Raw genomic sequence first — 8708 nt, forward strand, 5'->3', positions numbered from 1 at the left:
ACGAGATTGATAACAGGAAATTGTTTATAGCTAGAATATGTTTTATTTGTATTAAGGTCATTCTATACACTATATGTTAGATTTGTGTGTGTGTGTGTGTCCGTGCGTGCGTGCGTGCGTGCGTGCGTGTGTGTGTGTGGTGCGAAAGTATTGTATGACGTCTATACATTGTAAATATTCAATTGTCTACTGATGAGCCAGATGGCTTAAAGTAATAAAGAACTTAAACTTGGTTAAAAGCGAGGTTCTGAAATACCTGTATACCTGCTCATTACTTCAAGCCCAGACAGTACACACCAACCTGTATACCTGCTCATTACTCCAAGCCCAGACAGTACACACCAACCTGTATACTTGTTCATTACCCCAAGCCCAGAGAGTACCCACCAACCTGTATACTTGTTCATTACCCCAAGCCAAGACAGTACCCACCAACCTGTATACCTGCTCATTACTTCAAGCCCAGACAGTACACACCAACCTGTATACTTGATCATTACTTCAAGCCCAGACAGTACCCACCAACCTGTATACCTGCTCATTACCCCAAGCCCAGACAGTACCCACCAACCGGTATACTTGTTCATTACCCCAAGTCAAGACAGTACCCACCAACCGGTATACTTGTTCATTACCCCAAGCCCAGACAGTACCCACCAACCTGTATACCTGCTCATTACTTCAAGCCCAGACAGTACACACCAACCTGTATACCTGCTCATTACCCCAAGCCCAGACAGTACCCACCAACCTGTATACTTGATCATTACTCCAAGCCCAGACAGTACCTACCAACCTGTATACCTGCTCATTACCCCAAGCCCAGACAGTACACACCAACCTGTATACTCGTTCATTACCCCAAGCCCAGACAGTACCCACCAATCTGTATACTTGTTCATTACCCCAAGCCAAGACAGTACCCACCAACCGGTATACTTGTTCATTACCCCAAGCCCAGACAGTACCCACCAACCTGTATACCTGCTCATTACTCCAAGCCCAGACAGTACCCACCAACCTGTATACTTGTTCATTACCCCAAGCCCAGACAGTACTCACCAACCTGTATACTGTATCACTTTCATTACTCTTGCTCAGATAGACACAACCCACCAACCAATCCCCTAGACAGTATCCTACAACGGTAGAACTGTTCACAGATAATAGTCTACACGGTACCTAACCACCTGTCCCAATAACACGATTTTCGTAAAAAAAAATGTCTTCAGCTGACGGATAAACTTACTATACATAGATTTCAGAGATGCAAGTTGATGGAGACTTAAGCCATGTTTTATTATCTGAAATATGACCACAATCTTTTCAATCTTTTGTTAGCTTTTACAACGGAACATCCAACTCCTTCTCTCCTCCCCAGATATATCGACCAATAACATTACACATAGGATTATGACCATATATAGGATATTCCTGCTGTTTGTATTTATTTTTAATGACAGTCTCTAAATCAAAATGCTCCGAATGAAGCTAGCTGTTGTATTTGTCAATTAAATGTTATAGATACTGAATAACTCACATGGCAACAATACTGCAATCTATGACCTTTCTAAAAGACAGAATGACGTTACCATTTAGAATGACTGACGTAGGCATAAATATTATCCTATATGGATTAGAGGAAAATCTGACAGACAGACGGACGGATGAAGAAGCAATTGTTAAATCCCTCGCTTGAGTTAAGCGAAAGTATGAAATTACATATTTCTGAATTAATTGACTTTGGTAGTCAGAAAACGATCGATGTGTAAACCAAATTCAGATTCGATGAACGTTGCATTTGTGTCATTGTTCCAAATTTCTGTCTACATTTTTATTAAAATTATATTGATAAAAAGAAAATAATGGCCTACCAATGAAATACAATTCTCGTCGCTATAGTGAACGAGCGTTACAAAACGACAAATTCACAAAGTTTGATTTTCGGTTTTAACATGGAAAGGTTACCCATACATTTGTCTTATCTTGGAAACTAATATTTTATTTCTCACATTCTGACAAAAATTGTTTTCAATTTCAAATAAAGATGAATTTTTCTCTCACAAAAAAAATATCAGCTACAAAGCACCTTCCAAGCATCTTTTTTTAAAAGTTTAGATAAATAAACATTCTCTGATCTCGTCAGCTTTACACAGTGGCGGTACCATAATAGATGAGGAATTTCTGAGACGTGGTTATTGCTAGTTGAAAACTAGACTCAATACCCGCACTGTGGCCTGAAAATGGCCGCAAGTGCAATTTTTGACAGCTCCTACGGTAGCAAAATATCACAAACTAAGAAACATATAACGATTTATTTCCTACGATTTGGTTTCGTCCACCCTCCACATCAAAATGCTCATAATCAAGCAAGCCGTTTTTGTTAATGAATTAAATATGATGAAAACAACGAAAACGATGACTTATAGGTGATCTGAACAAGCTAAGAAACATTCAACCCTTCCTCACTGCCCCAAATTGGTGTGTGATGTAATAGATTACGCGACACATCTCGAATATTGGCCAAACAGAAAAGACATGACCACAATAAAGGAATTATTTTATTAAGTTTGTTTGTAATTTTAACGATACAGTTTCGTCGGTCCTTCTGTATCAAAACACTAAAAATCAAGCATGCTGCTTTTGACGACAATGAAACATATACGTCACAGTGATACCTTTGTAAGGAGCACATCATCAAACAAAATATTTGCAGTTAACTGAATTCAGACCAAATGTTACACTAAGTCGTCGTTTCTAAAATCAACTTCAGAAATTTAATTTTTTATTTAGATGTAACTCGAATATTGCCCCCATTAATGATATTATTTGTAGTAATAAAAAATAGCCAACAAATTCACAAAATGATTGAATATGTGAAAATATTCTAGGTCATGGGGTCATGGGGTCATAGGGTAACCGATGAAGGTATTAACCGAAAAGAAGCCATCGTATAAAAGAAGAAAACATTCAATAAATTCAACAAGTAAAAAAAATACCAACAAAGATATTCACAAAATTTCTCGAGTAAAAAAAAAGAAAATATTTCATTAAAGAACTTTTTGGGAAACATCCAACACAAAACAGCTACAGTGTATTGGACATCACCAAGGAGCAAACACAACTGATTGAACATGTATAATTCAATTACGACTCTCTCAATATCACTCATATTAAGTACCAGTGATGTGCATGATTTCTTACACAAACAAAACGCTATTTAGTTTCTCTAAGGACAAACTTGTAATGTAATCTCCTTCAAAAGTGTCATATAAACCCAAAGTGCGTACTTATAACGGCACAATGTAACATAAGCAATCCTACCACATAAATAATGCATGAGAAAGGAAATGTCTGATTAAATCGGGTAGGTAAGCTGTGTCTGTATATCACACGCCTGGCTGGTGTACCTAGTCCAGCCGTGTTGGGGTAGATCAGAAACCCAAGGCAATCAATAGGTAACACAACTGCTATAAAATACCCAGTGTCTGGTATGCGGCTGTAGGTAGTACACGATATCGAGCGGTGCCTACCCGGTGTAAGACTTTAAGTCTATTAAGAAATCATTTTGATCGATTTAAGTTTAACTAAATGGTATGTGAATGGATTACGTTTCAACTGCCTTTTTGTTTGGACAACAACATATTACGGAGATATTGAAGATATTTTTGGTTCAATCCATTGAACATATACATGGAAAAAGTTTGGGTGAAACAAAAATGTTTTCTTAAAAGAAAATGTACTATGTATGTGTACCGTGCACAGTTTACTTGTATTCCCTTGTTTTAGGACATGGATTAAGTATAATATCGTATTAATAAAGAAGGGGAGAGTAAAGACCTTCACAAAAGGTGTTGCGATGATGACATAATATTATCCAATACAACACCAGAACGGACGAACTCGACAAAGAAACTTAATGAAAGCCTATAGACCGACAGCGGCGATTGAAACTTTTATAAACACATTGACAAAGTTCAAGTGATTGTCAAATCCAATACAGAGAAAATACTCCCGAGATTTAAGTGTGTCTTGACAAACGGAATGGCTACATAAAGGACATATACAGCATTTATTTAAACACGCGAGTGTATTTGCTGTAGATAACTTGATCGTGGAATGACAAGGACAATTTAAGGATACCAGCCCAGACCGTTATTCAGTTCAACATCGTCAGTGATACACAGGTAAGGCGAATGTGTGTTTTACTATTGAAAGCAGAAAATCTTGTTATGCTAGAGACTCAATTAAGACACACAATCATGGTATATTTTGATCAGGGTTGAAATATCCATAATATTTATATCAATATCTATACATATCTATATTTCTACATTTTATCAAATTTACTTTTTTCATTTTTCTTTTTTTACATTTATAATCATATACGTGAAATATCTAATATTGTGTCTGGAATATTGATATTGTTTCCTAAGAATCAATATATTTTCATTTTTCCTGTTGATGTCGTGTCACAGGTATGTACTTACACTTGTAATACACTTGAAATACACATGTACCTGTACAATATGACCATTTAAGGCTACCAGAGGGCTATTTTATGAACGACTGCCAAGTGGTATTGACCTTACAAACGTAATAGCTAATTCCTTTCAAAATTCACAGAGTAATAATGACTGTAGGTTAGCTTAAATCTTTACTCGTTGTACATGCTTCAGGTAAATAGGATATTTTCTCACCACTTATAAGAACGCTTGTCTTTGAAGGTTACTACAATGGGATCACCTACTTCACAATTTATCGAAAAAGGACAATTTTTTAAAATGTTAAAATCATTTAGTGACTGCTACAGCTGATATACAATATATTGTATAGAAAAAGACTTCAAGAATCACGTAACTTTATCTAACTTCTGAGTATATAATTAGTGACGTCCTAAGTTTCGATGTTGAATGTTGTCCTTTCAGAAATATGCTGAAATGAAGTCCTTTTTACGCAGTTCTATTGTTTTGCAATTTCGTGTTGTAAAGAAGGGGTTACTTTCTGATAGTTTTGTACCAAGAAACAACGAATATGATGCATTAATTAAAAGATATCTTGCTTGTTATTTTTATTCAAAATTGTTAGTATCAAAAACGCGGAGCATAATCTAAGTAATTGATTAAAAGCAAAAAAATCCTAACAGTTCATTTTAAGCACCTAACAGCTTGATTGACAGGGTAATGTAGTGATTGCCTACAGAGAACCTGATAAACTAACACCATAATCGATAATTACAACTGCGTCGGGTAGGATACTCCCACTTTTATGTCAATAATAGTGATCAGAACCGAAACCAGACGTGTGTTTTGTATTAAGCAACGATTTTTTTGTACTTACTATGTGACACACCGGAACATTCATTACCTGTTAATTTGTGGTAACTACCCACAAAGCGTATGTGTCACATATTTAAAACGACAACCTGAATGAACAGTATATATACTCAGAAAGTTGAATAAACATTGGAATATTGGCTTACCATGTTAGTCTGACGGAAACATCTTACCACTACGAGCTTTTTATCTTTCCATTTCACAACCCGCGACATTTACATAGGTTTGTGATTAAACATCGCTCGTGCCGGTATAATAAGGACTTCGCGTGGACAGGTAATTAGTATCAAAAACCATGTATGTTACATGTCATCTGAAATTTACCTGGGTTACCATTGAGGTTCATGGTAACGGGTCATCAGAGTGATTACTAAGATACATAAACATAAAAATAAATATATCGTCATAATATCAACATTATCTCACTGGACATAATATCAACATTATCTTACTAGACATCATATCAACATTATCTCACTAGACATAATATAAACATTATCTCACTAGACATGATATAAACATTATCTCACACGACATGATATCAACATTATCTCACTAGACATGATATCAACATTATCTCACTAGACATAATATCAACATTATCTTACTGGACATGATATAAACATTATCATACTCGACATCATATCAGCATTATCTTACTGGACATAATATCAACATTATCTTACTGGACATAATATCAACATTATCTCACTAGACATGATATCAACATTATCTCACTGGACATGATATCAACATTATCTCACTAGACATAATATCAACATTATCTCACTAGACATAATATCAACATTATCTTACTAGACATCATATCAACATTATCTTACTGGACATCATATCAACATTATCTTACTGGACATCATATCAACATTATCTTACTGGACATCATATCAACATTATCTTACTGGACATCATATCAACATTATCTTACTGGACATCATATCAACATTATCTCACTAGTCATAATATCAACATTATCTTACTAGACATAATATCAACATTATCTCACTGGACATCATATCAACATTATCTTACTGGACATGATATCAACATTATCTCACTGGACATAATATCAACATTATCTTACTGGACATAATATCAACATTATCTTACTGGACATCATATCAACATTATCTCACTAGACATGATATCAACATTATCTCACTAGACATGATATCAACATTATCTCACAGGACATGATATCAACATTATCTCACTAGACATGATATCAACATTATCTCACAGGACATGATATCAACATTATCTCACAGGACATGATATCAACATTATCTCACTAGACATCATATCAACATTATCTCACTAGACATGATATAAACATTATCTCACTGGACATAATATCAACATTATCTCACAGGACATAATATCAACATTATCTCACTAGACATAATATAAACATTATCTTACTAGACATGATATCAACATTATCTCACAGGACATGATATAAACATTATCTCACTGGACATCATATCAACATTATCTCACTAGACATGATATAAACATTATCATACTAGACATGATATAAACATTATCATACTAGACATGATATAAATATTATCTCACTGGACATCATATAAACATTATCTTACTGGACATCATATCAACATTATCTCACTAGACATGATATCAACATTATCTCACAGGACATGATATCAACATTATCTCACTAGACATGATATCAACATTATCTCACTAGACATGATATCATATAAACATTATCATTATCTTAGACATGATATCAACATTACACTAGACATCATATAAACATTATCTCACTAGACATCATATAAACATTATCTCACTAGACATCATATAAACATTATCTCACTAGACATGATATCAACATTATCTCACTAGACATAATATCAACATTATCTCACTAGACATGATATCAACATTATCTCACTAGACATAATATCAACATTATCTCACTAGACATGATATCAACATTATTATAGACATAATATCAACATTATCTCACTAGACATGATATCAACATTATCTCACTAGACATAATATAAACATTATCTTACTGGACATCATATAAACATTATCTTACTGGACATCATATCAACATTATCTCACTAGACATGATATAAACATTTCAACATTATCATTCACTAGACATAATATCAACATTATCTTACTAGACATCATATCAACATTATCTTACTAGACATGATATCAACATTATCTCACTAGACATAATATAAACATTATCTTACTGGACATCATATCAACATTATCTTACTGGACATCATATCAACATTATCTCACTAGACTGGACATAATATCAACATTATCTCACTAGACATAATATCAACATTATCTCACTAGACATGATATAAACATTATCTTACTAGACATGGTATCAACATTATCTCACTAGACATAATATAAACATTATCTTACTAGACATGATATAAACATTATCTTACTAGACATGATATCACTAACATTATCTCACTAGACATGATATAAACATTATACTAGACATGATATCAACATTATCTTACTAGACATCATATAAACATATCAACATTCACTAGACATGATATAAACATTATCACTAGACATCATATCAACATTATCTCACTAGACATGATATAAACATTATCTTACTGGACATAATATCAACATTATCTTACTAGACATCATATAAACATTATCTTACTGGACATCATATAAACATTATCTCACTAGACATGATATCAACATTATCTCACTGGACATGATATAAACATTATCTTACTGGACATCATATAAACATTATCTTACTAGACATGATATCAACATTATCTCACTAGACATCATATAAACATTATCTTACTGGACATAATATAAACATTATCATACTAGACATGATATAAATATTATCATACTAGACATGATATAAATATTATCTCACTGGACATCATATAAACATAATCTTACTGGACATCATATCAACATTATCTCACTAGACATGATATCAACATTATCTCACTAGACATGATATAAACATTATCTCACTAGACATAATATCAACATTATCTCACTAGACATAATATCAACATTATCTCACTAGACATGATATAAACATTATCTCACTAGACATGATATCAACATTATCTCACTTATATCAACATTATCTCACTAGACATCATATAAACATTATCTTACTGGACATCATATCAACATTATCTTACTGGACATCATATCAACATTATCTCACTAGACATGATATAAACATTATCTTACTAGACATGATATAAACATTATCTCACTAGACATGATATAAACATTATCTTACTAGACATAATATAAGCATTATCTCACTAGACATGATATCAACATTAT

The 8708-nt window shown here is 33.4% G+C and overlaps 1 non-coding gene across 1 annotated transcript; it reads left to right on the forward strand.

Moving 5' to 3' along the window:
* Nucleotides 1–2144: 2144 nt before the first annotated feature.
* LOC132554614 (U4 spliceosomal RNA) lies at nt 2145–2281 on the forward strand. Its single transcript, XR_009554401.1, has one exon. It is a non-coding gene; the product is annotated as a U4 spliceosomal RNA (small nuclear RNA).
* The last annotated feature ends 6427 nt before the right edge of the window (nt 2282–8708 follow it).

This window comes from Ylistrum balloti, unplaced genomic scaffold (genome assembly GCF_031769215.1).
Source record: "Ylistrum balloti isolate Yb309-2 unplaced genomic scaffold, AGI_CSIRO_Ybal_v1 Utg369640, whole genome shotgun sequence".
Classification (NCBI taxonomy): Eukaryota; Metazoa; Mollusca; class Bivalvia; order Pectinida; family Pectinidae; genus Ylistrum; species Ylistrum balloti.